The 13512-nt window shown below is 46.8% G+C and overlaps 7 non-coding genes across 7 annotated transcripts; all 7 read right to left on the bottom strand.

The window, feature by feature from the left end:
• Positions 1-7936: 7936 nt before the first annotated feature.
• On the bottom strand, positions 7937-8025 carry trnay-gua. The gene is given in 2 exon segments: positions 7937-7972; positions 7989-8025. It is a non-coding gene; the product is annotated as a tRNA-Tyr (tRNA).
• Positions 8026-8585: 560 nt separating this feature from the next.
• trnay-gua lies at positions 8586-8674 on the bottom strand. The gene is given in 2 exon segments: positions 8586-8621; positions 8638-8674. It is a non-coding gene; the product is annotated as a tRNA-Tyr (tRNA).
• Positions 8675-9234: 560 nt separating this feature from the next.
• On the bottom strand, positions 9235-9323 carry trnay-gua. The gene is given in 2 exon segments: positions 9235-9270; positions 9287-9323. It is a non-coding gene; the product is annotated as a tRNA-Tyr (tRNA).
• A 1036-nt stretch (positions 9324-10359) lies between these two features.
• Positions 10360-10448, bottom strand: trnay-gua. Its single transcript is given in 2 exon segments — positions 10360-10395; positions 10412-10448. It is a non-coding gene; the product is annotated as a tRNA-Tyr (tRNA).
• A 1200-nt stretch (positions 10449-11648) lies between these two features.
• On the bottom strand, positions 11649-11737 carry trnay-gua. Its single transcript is given in 2 exon segments — positions 11649-11684; positions 11701-11737. It is a non-coding gene; the product is annotated as a tRNA-Tyr (tRNA).
• Positions 11738-12297: 560 nt separating this feature from the next.
• On the bottom strand, positions 12298-12386 carry trnay-gua. Its single transcript is given in 2 exon segments — positions 12298-12333; positions 12350-12386. It is a non-coding gene; the product is annotated as a tRNA-Tyr (tRNA).
• Positions 12387-12946: 560 nt separating this feature from the next.
• Positions 12947-13035, bottom strand: trnay-gua. Its single transcript is given in 2 exon segments — positions 12947-12982; positions 12999-13035. It is a non-coding gene; the product is annotated as a tRNA-Tyr (tRNA).
• Between the last annotated feature and the right edge of the window lie 477 nt (positions 13036-13512).

Raw genomic sequence — 13512 nt, forward strand, 5'->3', positions numbered from 1 at the left:
TGCAGCAGCTACAGAGCAAACAACATATGTATAGGACCATCCTGAGAGTGTGTTACCGTTCAGTGTCAGAGTACATTACGGAGTCCAACATGAATTGTTTAGGTAGTTGGGCGACCGAAGTGGAGATTCAAGCAGCTGCAGACATGTTGGGGGTAAGCATATATACATACTATACCAACCGTTGGATTGAATACAGATCTAATGGTTTAGAGGTGTCTAAGCAGGGCATATATTTGGAGAATAGTCGGAACCATTACGAGACAGTCGTTTGTGTCAAGAGGCCTCAGACTCAGTCTTGTTACGGTTACTGCCAGGGTTATGAGATTGGGAACAGCCATATACCACAAGCAGTTAGGTCCTCAGGCTCCAAATCATCTGATTCCGAAAGCAGTTCGGGAGCGGACATGGCAGGTGACTACGAGGATTGGATGTGTGATGATTATCAGGACAATTGTCAAGAGGACTATACCCATAACCGAGATACTCCCGGTGCTGACATGGAGGATACCAGAGACCAAGAGGCTGAAACCAGTCCCCGTTCAACCGATAGTCTTGTGGACTACGACATTTACGATTCCGAGGAGTCAGACTACGAGGTCCACACCCAAGACGTCGACAGTGAACAGCTCTACAGTGAACAGGTTGACGACGAAGAGGTGGTCTACTGTGAAGAGGTCTATGGTGAAGAGGTTGACACCGGCGCTGTCGTGGAATGTGAAGAAGTCGATGATGACGAGGTGGTGGACTGTGACGACGTGTACGATGAAGAGGTTTACGACGACGAGGTGGTGGACTGTGAAGACGTGTACGATGAAGAGGTTGACGATGGCGAGGTGGTGGACAGCAACGAAGGCTACAGCGAAGAGGGTGGCGAGGTACAGGTTTACTGTGAAGATGGTCACGACTCGATTCCAGCTGTGGAAGATTCGAGAAAGCAACATTCGATGGAAAGCATGCTTAGTTGGTCTATACTGAACACATCATGGCATTCCTTCCTAGAATGGCTGGGGGAGCGCTGGTGGGGATCAGTCTCTAAAGAGCAGATTATCACATTCATGGATACATCTAACAGTCGCAAAGGGGACATTGTCGTCGCAGCACACTTCGGTGGCATGCAAGGAGGAGTGTGTTCGATTATGGTGAAGACACAGGATTCAGTCATGACCTTTACTGTTGTTATTAGTCGAGGCAGGTACATCTGTACCGATATGGTACAAGGTCTATTTTCAACTCCTATTGACATTATGAAAGTTCTGGTGCGTAAACTGGGAGAAGGACACTTGCTACGTAGACCCAGGTGGATGGCTCATAACCCCAAATACTTTGCTATGACACAAATTGTGGACGAGCTGCGTTATATTGTAAAGCTGATAAAAGGCTCATGGTGGGGAGCTGCATTCCTCAGTTTGGAAATGTCCCCACCACATGGTAAAGTGATAGAGCTTCTACGAATGAGGACAAACAAGCACACCAACCCAGCTGCCGCAATCCATTATATGAATGAGGACAGTTTGGGATACCTGTTTGATATTGTAACTGCCAAGGGAAAGAGATTCAAGGTGACGTTTGATAACTTGGGGTTTACGATTGGGACAGGTGTACACTTTCCATATATCACATCTATTCTTTCCCGCATCTGCTGCCTTGAAGATGCAACCTTTGTAGCCCGACCAAAGAACCACATCTTTGGGGATGAAGGCCTGGAACGTCACCCAGGTGTCACAGATGCCAGACACAATGTCTAGAGTAGGAAAGATATAGGTGGAGAGCATATGTAATCACTGTCATATCGCTTGGTAAATGTGCCATTACAAAGTGCTTGTGGTGTATTATTCAATGTCCATATCCTTCTGTGAATAAAGACAATAATATCCTGAGCAAGAATACCAGGTCACATTTATTTACAGAGTACATAACATTTACATACATCCATACCAAAAGTAGGACATAGTGGCAGCTCAAAAATGAATAAAATGGGTTCAGTGTAGTTAGATCTCAACACATTGCAACCTAGTCATCTCCATCCTCATCATCTCCATCCGCATCAGCTCCATCCTCATCATCGGCCATATACTTGAGCGAAAGAGACATAACCACATTACCAACAAGTCATACACACAAGCAAAAGTGTCATCACAGTATACACTACCATATCTACCATTTCATCTTCTGCATTGTTCAACTGGGGAAGAGGAGGTAATGCTAGGTGAGGTTGAGGCCGGTTGACGACTTCTGGGGGCAACAGTGGAGGAGCTTGTTCCAAGACAAGGTTCCTAGGTCCCTCATCGTCAGACGATAGTATGTAATCACTCTCCTGAATGTGTATTAAAGACATGGGAAATGTATCACTTATACATGGTATACTTTACAACAGTGAATGAAAGGACATCAAACCGAGTACCTACAGAACGGGTCAGGATTATGGTAGATACCTGTGGAATAGAGACGAGTGTTAGAATCAGTACAAGTTAAATGCCTGTGATGAGTATGGTCTATGAAAGAGGTGTCTATAGAGTATGATATAACATGCGTCTATCCTACCAGGCTCAGCTCGCTATTGTCAGTTTCTATACCACTCTCCTCTGACATGATTAGAGGTCGGAAATGCACAATTGCCTGAGGTAAGGAGATATAGGTCCATGATTAGCTGTTAAATGCGACAGTTGCAGTAGGTGTCACAGTTAAACACCTTTTCATGAGTGGGTTAAGTTACGGGTTAGGTGTGGTTGTACAGAGGTGAAAGCTGTTCGTAAGGCTGCATGTGATCATAATCACGATGAGCAACTAGCCACGTCTCTAGCAACAACAGTTAGAAAACATAAGGCCCTTTCCTGGGGTTGGTGAGAGTGTGCGGCTTTGGGGTATGGTTCCACTTTTCCTACTACTTACAATGGCTGAATCACAAGAACTATGATACCAATTACATATATATAGCAAAATAGGTAAGTGGTTGGAAGATGGCCTATATGGGGAGAAGACAATTCGACTCACTCCGTGTCGCTAAGCAAAGGAAATATGGCAACTGGCCTCTATTGAACAGATCCTGGCTTCCACTGGTAGAATGGCTGGGTGAGAGGTGGTGGGGCTCCGTCTCTAAAGAGCAGCTAATGTCATCCCTAAATAGACCCGAAGTTACTGTAGGAGCTATTGCCATCACGGCCTACTTTGGTGACATGCAGGGAGGAGTGTGTTCCTGTATGGTGAAGAGCACTGACAATACTCTCATCCCATTTGATATACACGTCACCCAAGGCTATTACAAATGCACTGAGTTCCTAGACTGGGACAGAGGTGACCCTGTTCAGCTAATAACCGATGTGCATAACCCTCCCGTTGTCTCGGCGGGTCAGAGCGACCCCGGGCAGTTCCGAGTTGATTGCCCGTGTCTGTGTGTGGGTCGGAGTGACCCCGGCAGCGTTAGCAAGGTGTATGTTGTAACCCTCCTGCCCCTGTGTGGGCGGGGTCATAGTGACGTCAGAGGGGTCAGAGTGACCCCGGCGGCGTTAGCAAGGTGTATGTTGTAACCCTCCTGCCCCTGCCCCTGTGTGGGCGGGGTCATAGTGACGTCAGAGGGGTCAGAGTGACCCTCGGCAGCGTTACCAGTCGCTTCCCCCGTGTCTGTGTGGGTCAGAGAGACCCTGGCAGGCCGGGGTCACAGTGACCCAACACCACCACCTGCTGGATACTAGTAAAAGGTCCTGCCCCAAAATTGACACGCTCAACATTCCGGGCAAGGGCCTGTGTCGAATACGGCCCTCTGTCCCCCATACGGGCCCTTGGGCCCCGTGTGAGTTTGGATATCGAATCTAAAAACGCCCCCCTACAAACTACTTTCCCTTGGTTGTGGAAATTGTGCCTTTCGGGTATGGCTGTTGTTACACAACCTTCCCCTTGCCTCGGCGGGTCAGAGTTACCCCCGGCCAGCGTTACGAGTCGATTCCCAGTGTCTGTGTGGGTTAGAGAGACTCTGGCAGCGTTAGCAAGGTGTATGTTGTAACCCTCCTACCCCTGTCTGGGCCGGGTCACAGTGACCCGGGCCCTGTTGTAGGCCCTGCGTTATGAGTTGTTCCCCTCTGTCCCGGGGGCTTGGGTCAGAGTGACCCCGGCAGCGTTAGCAAGGTGTATGTTGTAACCCTCCTACCCCTGTCTTGAGCTGGGTCGGAGTGACCCGGGGCCTGTGTTAGGAGTTGTTCCCCTCTGTCTGGGCCGGGTCTGAGTGACCCCGGCAGGGACCAGTTGTCCCCAACAACTCAGTGCACGACCTCGGTGCTATAACACGGGGAGGCCAGCCGAGCGTCCCGGATGGGACCGAAGGGGCCGAAGGGCCCGAAGGAGCAGGCAGGGCCGACCACGCGCCTCGTCCATTCGCGTGCCTCGTCCCATTCACGTGGCCACCGTAAGCAGGGCGTAGAGAGGCTACTAATATTGTCAGGAAGAAGAAGAAGAAGAAGAAGAAGAAGAAGAAGAAGAAGAAGAAGAAGATGAGGACGAGGACGACGACGAGGAGGAATAAGACCCCGCCGAGCGTGAGCCCTCCGCCTACGACAGTAAGCAGGGCGTAGAGAGCCTACTAATATTGTCAAGAAGAAGAAGAAGAAGAAGAAGAACAAGAACAAGAAGAACAAGAAGAACAAGAAGAAGAAGAAGAAGAAGATGAGGACGATGATGAGGACGACGACGAGGACGACGACGAGGAATACGACCCCGCCGAGCGTGTTGCCTCCGCCTACGACGCCTCGCAGTCCCGGTTTCAGCGCGGCTCAGGTCCTGGAACAGATATCCTCCAGCGTCGACCAAGAAGACGAAGAAGACTACTGCGATTCCGAAGAGGAGGACGTTTCGGAAGATGAAGACGGTGAGGAATACAACCCCGAGCGCGACGCGGACGACTACGAAGACGACTCGGCCTCGCGGTCGTGCTCCTCTTCGGAGGAAGAGCCGGAGGGAGAGCGAGAGGGAGACGCGGCCGCTGGCCGAGAGCGAGACAGAGAGCCAGACAGAGAGCGAGCCAGAGACAGAGAGCGAGAGCGAGACAGAGCCAGAGAGCCAGAGCCAGAAAGGGAGACGTTGCTGTCAAAAAACGGCAAAATCAAATGGTCCTCCGTGGCCTATCGCGGCCCGGACCGGCCCCGCGCCATCCGCCGGCCCTGCCCCGCCGTGACGCCGGGCCCCACGGCCTACGCCGCGTCGCGAGCGCTCGACATCGCGTCCGCCTTCCGTCTGTTTGTCACACCGGCGATAGAAAGGATCATCGTGGACATGACGAATCTGCAGGGGGTGAGAAAATACGGCGACGGCTGGCGACCCATGGACTCCACCGACCTGCGCGCCTACGTAGGGCTGCTGATCCTAGCCGGCGTCTACAGGTCCCGAGGCGAGGCCGCGGCCAGCCTGTGGGACGCCGAGAGCGGCAGGACCGTGTTCCGCGCCACCATGCCGCTCAAGGCGTTTCACAAGTACTCGAGGCTGCTGCGATTCGACGACCGCCAGTCGAGACCCGCGAGACTCGCCACCGACAGACTGGCGGCCGTGAGAGAGGTGTGGGACCTGTGGGAGGAGCGGCTGCAGGCCCTCTACAACCCGGGGCCCGAAGTGACGGTGGACGAACAACTGGTCCCGTTCAGAGGTACCGTCTATGCATCTGTGTACGTACGCGTAGCGTAGAGAGCACGGGCAGTCTATGTATCTGTGTTTGTACGTGTAGCGTAGAGAGCACGGGCAGTCTATGTATCTGTGTTTGTACGTGTAGCGTAGAGCACGGGCAGTCAATGTATCTGTCTATGTACGTGTAGCATAGAGAGCACGGGCAGTAGTAGCACGGGCAGTAGTAGCAATCGGCAAGAGTAGCAACGTGGAGCACGGGCAGTAGTAGCACGGGCAGTAGTAGCAATCGGCAGTAGTAGCAATCGGCAGTAGCACGGGCGGCGGAGGCGGCTGCGTGTAACGTAAACGCAGTGCGCCCCGATGGTGAGCCGGTAACGATGACGCTGGTATCTGTGTTTGTACGTGTAGCGTAGAGAGCACGGGCAGTCTATGTATCTGTGTATGACGCTGCTAATCTCCTCTCCCTCTCCTCTCCCTCCCCTCTCCCTCGCCTCAAGGACGCTGTCCTTTCCGACAGTACATTCCCAGCAAGCCGGCCAAATACGGCATCAAGTCGTGGGTGGCCTGCGACGCCAAGTCCAGCTACGCTTGGAAGATGCAAGTGTACACCGGCAAGGCGGCCGGCGGAGGCCCCGAGAAGAACCAGGGCGCGCGCGTCGTCCTCGATCTGACCGAGGGACTGCCGGGCGGTCACAACGTCACGTGTGACAATTTCTTCACCTCCTACGAACTCGGGCAGCGGCTCCTCGAGAGGAACCTCACCATGGTGGGCACGGTGCGAAAGAACAAGCCCGAGCTCCCTCCCGCGCTGCTCCAGTCCAAGGACAGACAGGTCTCGTCCTCCAGGTTCGCCTTCACGCCCACCGCCACTCTAGTGTCCTACCTGGCAAAGAGAAATAAGAACGTGCTGCTTCTGAGCACGCGGCACGCGGAGCCCGACGTTAGCGATCGCCGAGACCGGAAGCCGGCCCTCATCCTAGACTACAACTGCAACAAGGGCGGCGTGGACAACCTAGACAAGGTGGTCGGCACCTACAGCTGCAGACGGATGACCGCCCGCTGGCCCCTGGTCATCTTCCACAACATCCTCGACGTGTCCTCCTACAACGCCTTTGTCATATGGCGAGAGATCAACCCCGACTGGATGCCCGGGAAGCGGAACAAGAGGAGGGTGTTCCTGGAGCAGCTCGGAAAGGCGCTCGTGAAGCCCTTGATCCAAAGAAGGCAGCGTCTCCCCCGCACCGAAGCCGCCTCAGCACTTGTCAAAGTCATACGGGGCGAGCGTGTATCCGCCGAGGCTCGTCCGCAAGCCCTTGAGCGAGCCGTCGGCCCGGCCGCCGCCTCCGACCCAGCCCCGGCTGCCCGGCTGGAGGCGAGTAAGAGGAAGAGGTGTCAGCTCTGCCCACCCAAGAAGGACGCCAAGACACACACCGCGTGCTGCAGGTGTAAGAAATACATCTGCAAAGGCTGTTCACACCCATACTGTCACACTTGTGCCCACTGGGCCTTTAGCCAAGACGGGACAGGGTGACCCGGGGGGGACACTGTGTGCTAGGCATAATAGGAGGACAACGGGAGGGTTATGGAAACTGGAAATGCACATTGTATTCTCTATAGGGGGATGTGCGGACAAACTGGCAAAAATATTTTTGTAGGGCGCATTGATGAGGCAGAAAAAAGATCCTCCTTCGAGGAGGATTTGAACCAGCGACCTAAGGTTTTCATTATTTAGCATTCTACAGTCCTCCGCTCTACCAACTGAGCTATCGAAGGGACATGAAGAAGTTGTTGGAGCAAAAGGTACATGTTTGAACCGTAGCATTGAGTTAAATCTTTTCTACCAGATGTTGATCAACATTGACCATTCAGCCATGGGAATGATGGGAAATAATCTGTCTGTAAACAATTTTGGGGAAAATTACTTCAGGGAACTAGGTGTTCTGAATTCTTCTTTACTATTTGGTGAGTTAACTTGGATTCTTTCTTAATTAGGAAACTGGAAATGCACGTTTTATTCTCTATTGGGGAATGTGCGAACAACAGGCAAATGTATATCTTTTAGGCGCATTTATGAGGTAGGAAAATGGTCCTCCTCAAGCCGGATTTCAGCATTTAGTGTTCTACGGTCCTTTGCTCTACCAACTGAGCTATCGAATGTGGAGAATTTTGGATAATCTTGAAGTGTTTTTAATTCTTCTGTATGATTGGATTCGTACACCTAGACTATTCTTTAAGGAAACTGGAAATGCACATTTTATTCTCTATAGTGGGATGTGCGAACAACCGGCAAAAATATTTTTGAGGGCGCATTGATGAGGCAGAAAAAGGCTAATCCTTCGAGGAGGATTTGAACCAGCGACCTAAGGATTTCAGCATTTAGCATTCTACAGTCCTCCGCTCTACCAACTGAGCTATCGAAGGCACACTATGAAATTATTGGAGCAAAAGGTACATGTTTGAACCGTAGCATTGAGTTAAATCTTTTCTACCAGATGTTGATCAACGTTGACCATTCAGCCATGGGAATGATGGGAAATAATCTGTCTGTAAACAATTTTGGGGAAAATTACTTCAGGGAACTAGGTGTTCTGAATTCTTCTTTAATATTTTTTTGAGTTAACTTGGATTCTTTCTTAATTAGGAAACTGGAAATGCACGTTTTATTCTCTATTGGGGAATGTGCGAACAACAGGCAAATGTATATCTTTTAGGCGCATTTATGAGGTAGGAAAAGGGTCCTCCTCAAGCCGGATTTCAGCATTTAGTGTTCTACGGTCCTTTGCTCTACCAACTGAGCTATCGAATGTGGAGAAATTTGGATAAACTTGAAGTGTTTTTAATTCTTCTGTATGATTGGATTCGTACACCTAGACTATTATTTAAGGAAACTGGAAATGCACATTTTATTCTCTATAGTGGGATGTGCGAACAACCGGCAAAAATATTTTTGAGGGAGCATTGATGAGGCAGAAAAAGGCTAATCCTTCGAGCCGGATTTGAACCAGCGACCTAAGGATTTCAGCATTTAGCATTCTACAGTCCTCCGCTCTACCAACTGAGCTATCGAAGGCACACTATGAAATTATTGGAGCAAAAGGTACATGTTTGAACCGTAGCATTGAGTTAAATCTTTTCTACCAGATGTTGATCAACGTTGACCATTCAGCCATGGGAATGATGGGAAATAATCTGTCTGTAAACAATTTTGGGGAAAATTACTTCAGGGAACTAGGTGTTCGGAATTCTTCTTTACTATTTTTTTGAGTTAACTTGGATTCTTTCTTAATTAGGAAACTGGAAATGCACGTTATATTCTCTATTGGGGAATGTGCGAACAACAGGCAAATGTATATCTTTTAGGCGCATTTATGAGGTAGGAAAAGGGTCCTCCTCAAGCTGGACTTCAGCATTTAGTGTTCTACGGTCCTTTGCTCTACCAACTGAGCTATCGAATGTGGAGAATTTTGGATAAACTTGAATTGTTTTTAATTATTCTGTTTGATTGGATTCGTACGCCTAGACTATTCTTTAAGGAAACTGGAAATGCACATTTTATTCTCTATAGGGGGATGTGCGAACAACCGGCAAAAATATTTTTGGGGGCGCATTGATGAGGCAGAAAAATATTCCTCCTTCGAGCCAGATTTGAACCAGCGACCTAAGGATATCAGCATTCAGCATTCTACAGTCCTCCGCTCTACCAACTGAGCTATCGAAGGTGTTGGAGAAGTAGCTTCTTCCTTGCTGAGCGGCCTTTCAGGTTATGTTGATATAGGACTCGTTTGACTGTGGATATAGATACTTTTGTACCTGTTTCCTCCAGCATCTTCACAAGGTCCTTTGCTGTTGTTCTGGGATTGATTTGCACTTTTCGCACCAAAGTAATTTCATCTCTAGGAGACAGAACGCGTCTCCTTCCTGAGCTGTATGACGGCTGCGTGGTCCCATGGTGTTTATACTTGCGTACTATTGTTTGTACAGATGAACGTGGTACCTTCCGGCGTTTGGAAATTGCTCCCAAGGATGAACCAGACTTGTGGAGGTCTACAATTTATTTCTGAGGTCTTGGCTGAATTCTTTTGATTTTCCCATGATATCAAGCAAAGAGGCACTGAGTTTGAAAGTAGGCCATGAAATAAATCTACAGGTACACCTCCAATTGACTCAAATGATGTCAATTAGACTATCAGAAGCTTCTAAAGCCATGACATCATTTTCGGGATTTTTCCAAGCTGTTTAAAGGCACAGCCAACTTAGTGTATGTAAACTTCTGACCCACTGGATTTGTGATACAGTGAATTATAAGTGAAATAATCTGTCTGTAAAAATTTTTGGGAAAAATGACTTCTGGGAACTAGGTGTTCTGAATTCTTCTTTAGTATTTTGTGAGTTAACTTGGATTCTTTCTTAATTAGGAAACTGGAAATGCACGTTTTATTCTCTATAGGGGAATGTGCGAACAACAGGCAAATGTATATCTTTTAGGCGCATTTATGAGGTAGGAAAAGAGTCCTCCTCAAGCCGGATTTCAGCATTTAGTGTTCTACGGTCCTTTGCTCTACCAACTGATCTATTGAATGTGGAGAACTTTGGATAAACTTGAATTGTTTTTAATTCTTCTGTATGATTGGATTCGTACACCTAGACTATTATTTAAGGAAACTGGAAATGCACATTGTATTCTCTATAGGGGGATGTGCGGACAAACGGCAAAAATATTTTTGTGGGCGCATTGATGAGGCAGAAAAAAGGTCCTCCTTCGAGGCGGATTTGAACCAGCGACCTAAGGTTTTCATTATTTAGCATTCTACAGTCCTCCGCTCTACCAACTGAGCTATCGAAGGGACATGACGAAATTGTTGGAGCAAAAGGTACATGTTTGAACCGTAGCATTGAGTTAAATCTTTTCTACCAGATGTTGATCAACATTGACCATTCAGCCATGGGAATGATGGGAAATAATCTGTCTGTAAACAATTTTGGGGAAAATTACTTCAGGGAACTAGGTGTTCTGAATTCTTCTTTACTATTTGGTGAGTTAACTTGGATTCTTTCTTAATTAGGAAACTGGAAATGCACGTTTTATTCTCTATTGGGGAATGTGCGAACAACAGGCAAATGTATATCTTTTAGGCGCATTTATGAGGTAGGAAAATGGTCCTCCTCAAGCCGGATTTCAGCATTTAGTGTTCTACGGTCCTTTGCTCTACCAACTGAGCTATCGAATGTGGAGAATTTTGGATAATCTTGAAGTGTTTTTAATTCTTCTGTATGATTGGATTCGTACACCTAGACTATTCTTTAAGGAAACTGGAAATGCACATTTTATTCTCTATAGGGGGAACAACCGGCAAAAATATTTTTGAGGGCGCATTGATGAGGCAGAAAAAGGTTAATCCTTCGGGACAGATTTGAACCAGCGACCTAAGGATTTCAGCATTTAGAATTCTACAGTCCTCCGCTCTACCAACTGAGCTATCGAAGGGACATGATGAAATTATTGGAGCAAAAGGTACATGTTTGAACCGTAGCATTGAGCTAAATCTTTTCTACCAGATGTTGATCAACGTTGACCATTCAGCCATGGGAATCTTGGGAAATAATCTGTCTGTATACAATTTTGGGGAAAATTACTTCAGGGAACCAGGTGTTCTGAATTCTTCTTTAGTATTTTGTGAGTTAACTTGGATTCTTTCTTAATTAGGAAACTGGAAATGCACGTTTTATTCTCTATAGGGGAATGTGCGAACAACAGGCAAATGTATATCTTTTAGGCGCGTTTATGAGGTAGGAAAAGGGTCCTCCTCAAGCCGGATTTCAGCATTTAGTGTTCTACGGTCCTTTGCTCTACCAACTGAGCTATCGAATGTGGAGAATTGCTAATAAACTTGAAGTGTTTTTAATTCTTCTGTATGATTGGATTCGTACACCTAGACTATTATTTAAGGAAACTGGAAATGCACATTTTATTCTCTATAGTGGGATGTGCGAACAACTGGCAAAAATATTTTTGAGGGAGCATTGATGAGGCAGAAAAAGGCTAATCCTTCGAGCCGGATTTGAACCAGCGACCTAAGGATTTCAGCATTTAGCATTCTACAGTCCTCCGCTCTACCAACTGAGCTATCGAAGGCACACTATGAAATTATTGGAGCAAAAGGTACATGTTTGAACCGTAGCATTGAGTTAAATCTTTTCTACCAGATGTTGATCAACGTTGACCATTCAGCCATGGGAATGATGGGAAATAATCTGTCTGTAAACAATTTTGGGGAAAATTACTTCAGGGAACTAGGTGTTCTGAATTCTTCTTTACTATTTTTTTGAGTTAACTTGGATTCTTTCTTAATTAGGAAACTGGAAATGCACGTTTTATTCTCTATTGGGGAATGTGCGAACAACAGGCAAATGTATATCTTTTAGGCGCATTTATGAGGTAGGAAAAGGGTCCTCCTCAAGCCGGATTTCAGCATTTAGTGTTCTACGGTCCTTTGCTCTACCAACTGAGCTATCGAATGTGGAGAATTTTGGATAATCTTGAAGTGTTTTTAATTCTTCTGTATGATTGGATTCGTACACCTAGACTATTATTTAAGGAAACTGGAAATGCACATTTTATTCTCTATAGTGGGATGTGCGAACAACCGGCAAAAATATTTTTGAGGGAGCATTGATGAGGCAGAAAAAGGCTAATCCTTCGAGCCGGATTTGAACCAGCGACCTAAGGATTTCAGCATTTAGCATTCTACAGTCCTCCGCTCTACCAACTGAGCTATCGAAGTCACACTATGAAATTATTGGAGCAAAAGGTACATGTTTGAACCGTAGCATTGAGTTAAATCTTTTCTACCAGATGTTGATCAACGTTGACCATTCAGCCATGGGAATGATGGGAAATAATCTGTCTGTAAACAATTTTGGGGAAAATTACTTCAGGGAACTAGGTGTTCTGAATTCTTCTTTAATATTTTTTTGAGTTAACTTGGATTCTTTCTTAATTAGGAAACTGGAAATGCACGTTTTATTCTCTATTGGGGAATGTGCGAACAACAGGCAAATGTATATCTTTTAGGCGCATTTATGAGGTAGGAAAAGGGTCCTCCTCAAGCCGGATTTCAGCATTTAGTGTTCTACGGTCCTTTGCTCTACCAACTGAGCTATCGAATGTGGAGAATTTGGATAATACTTGAAGTGTTTTTAATTCTTCTGTATGATTGGATTCGTACACCTAGACTATTCTTTAAGGAAACTGGAAATGCACATTTTATTCTCTATAGTGGGATGTGCGAACAACCGGCAAAAATATTTTTGAGGGAGCATTGATGAGGCAGAAAAAGGCTAATCCTTCGAGCCGGATTTGAACCAGCGACCTAAGGATTTCAGCATTTAGCATTCTACAGTCCTCCGCTCTACCAACTGAGCTATCGAAGGCACACTATGAAATTATTGGAGCAAAAGGTACATGTTTGAACCGTAGCATTGAGTTAAATCTTTTCTACCAGATGTTGATCAACGTTGACCATTCAGCCATGGGAATGATGGGAAATAATCTGTCTGTAAACAATTTTGGGGAAAATTACTTCAGGGAACTAGGTGTTCGGAATTCTTCTTTACTATTTTTTTGAGTTAACTTGGATTCTTTCTTAATTAGGAAACTGGAAATGCACGTTATATTCTCTATTGGGGAATGTGCGAACAACAGGCAAATGTATATCTTTTAGGCGCATTTATGAGGTAGGAAAAGGGTCCTCCTCAAGCTGGACTTCAGCATTTAGTGTTCTACGGTCCTTTGCTCTACCAACTGAGCTATCGAATGTGGAGAATTTTGGATAAACTTGAATTGTTTTTAATTATTCTGTTTGATTGGATTCGTACGCCTAGACTATTCTTTAAGGAAACTGGAAATGC

This window comes from Salvelinus namaycush, unplaced genomic scaffold (assembly GCF_016432855.1).
Source record: "Salvelinus namaycush isolate Seneca unplaced genomic scaffold, SaNama_1.0 Scaffold649, whole genome shotgun sequence".
Lineage (NCBI taxonomy): Eukaryota > Metazoa > Chordata > Actinopteri > Salmoniformes > Salmonidae > Salvelinus > Salvelinus namaycush.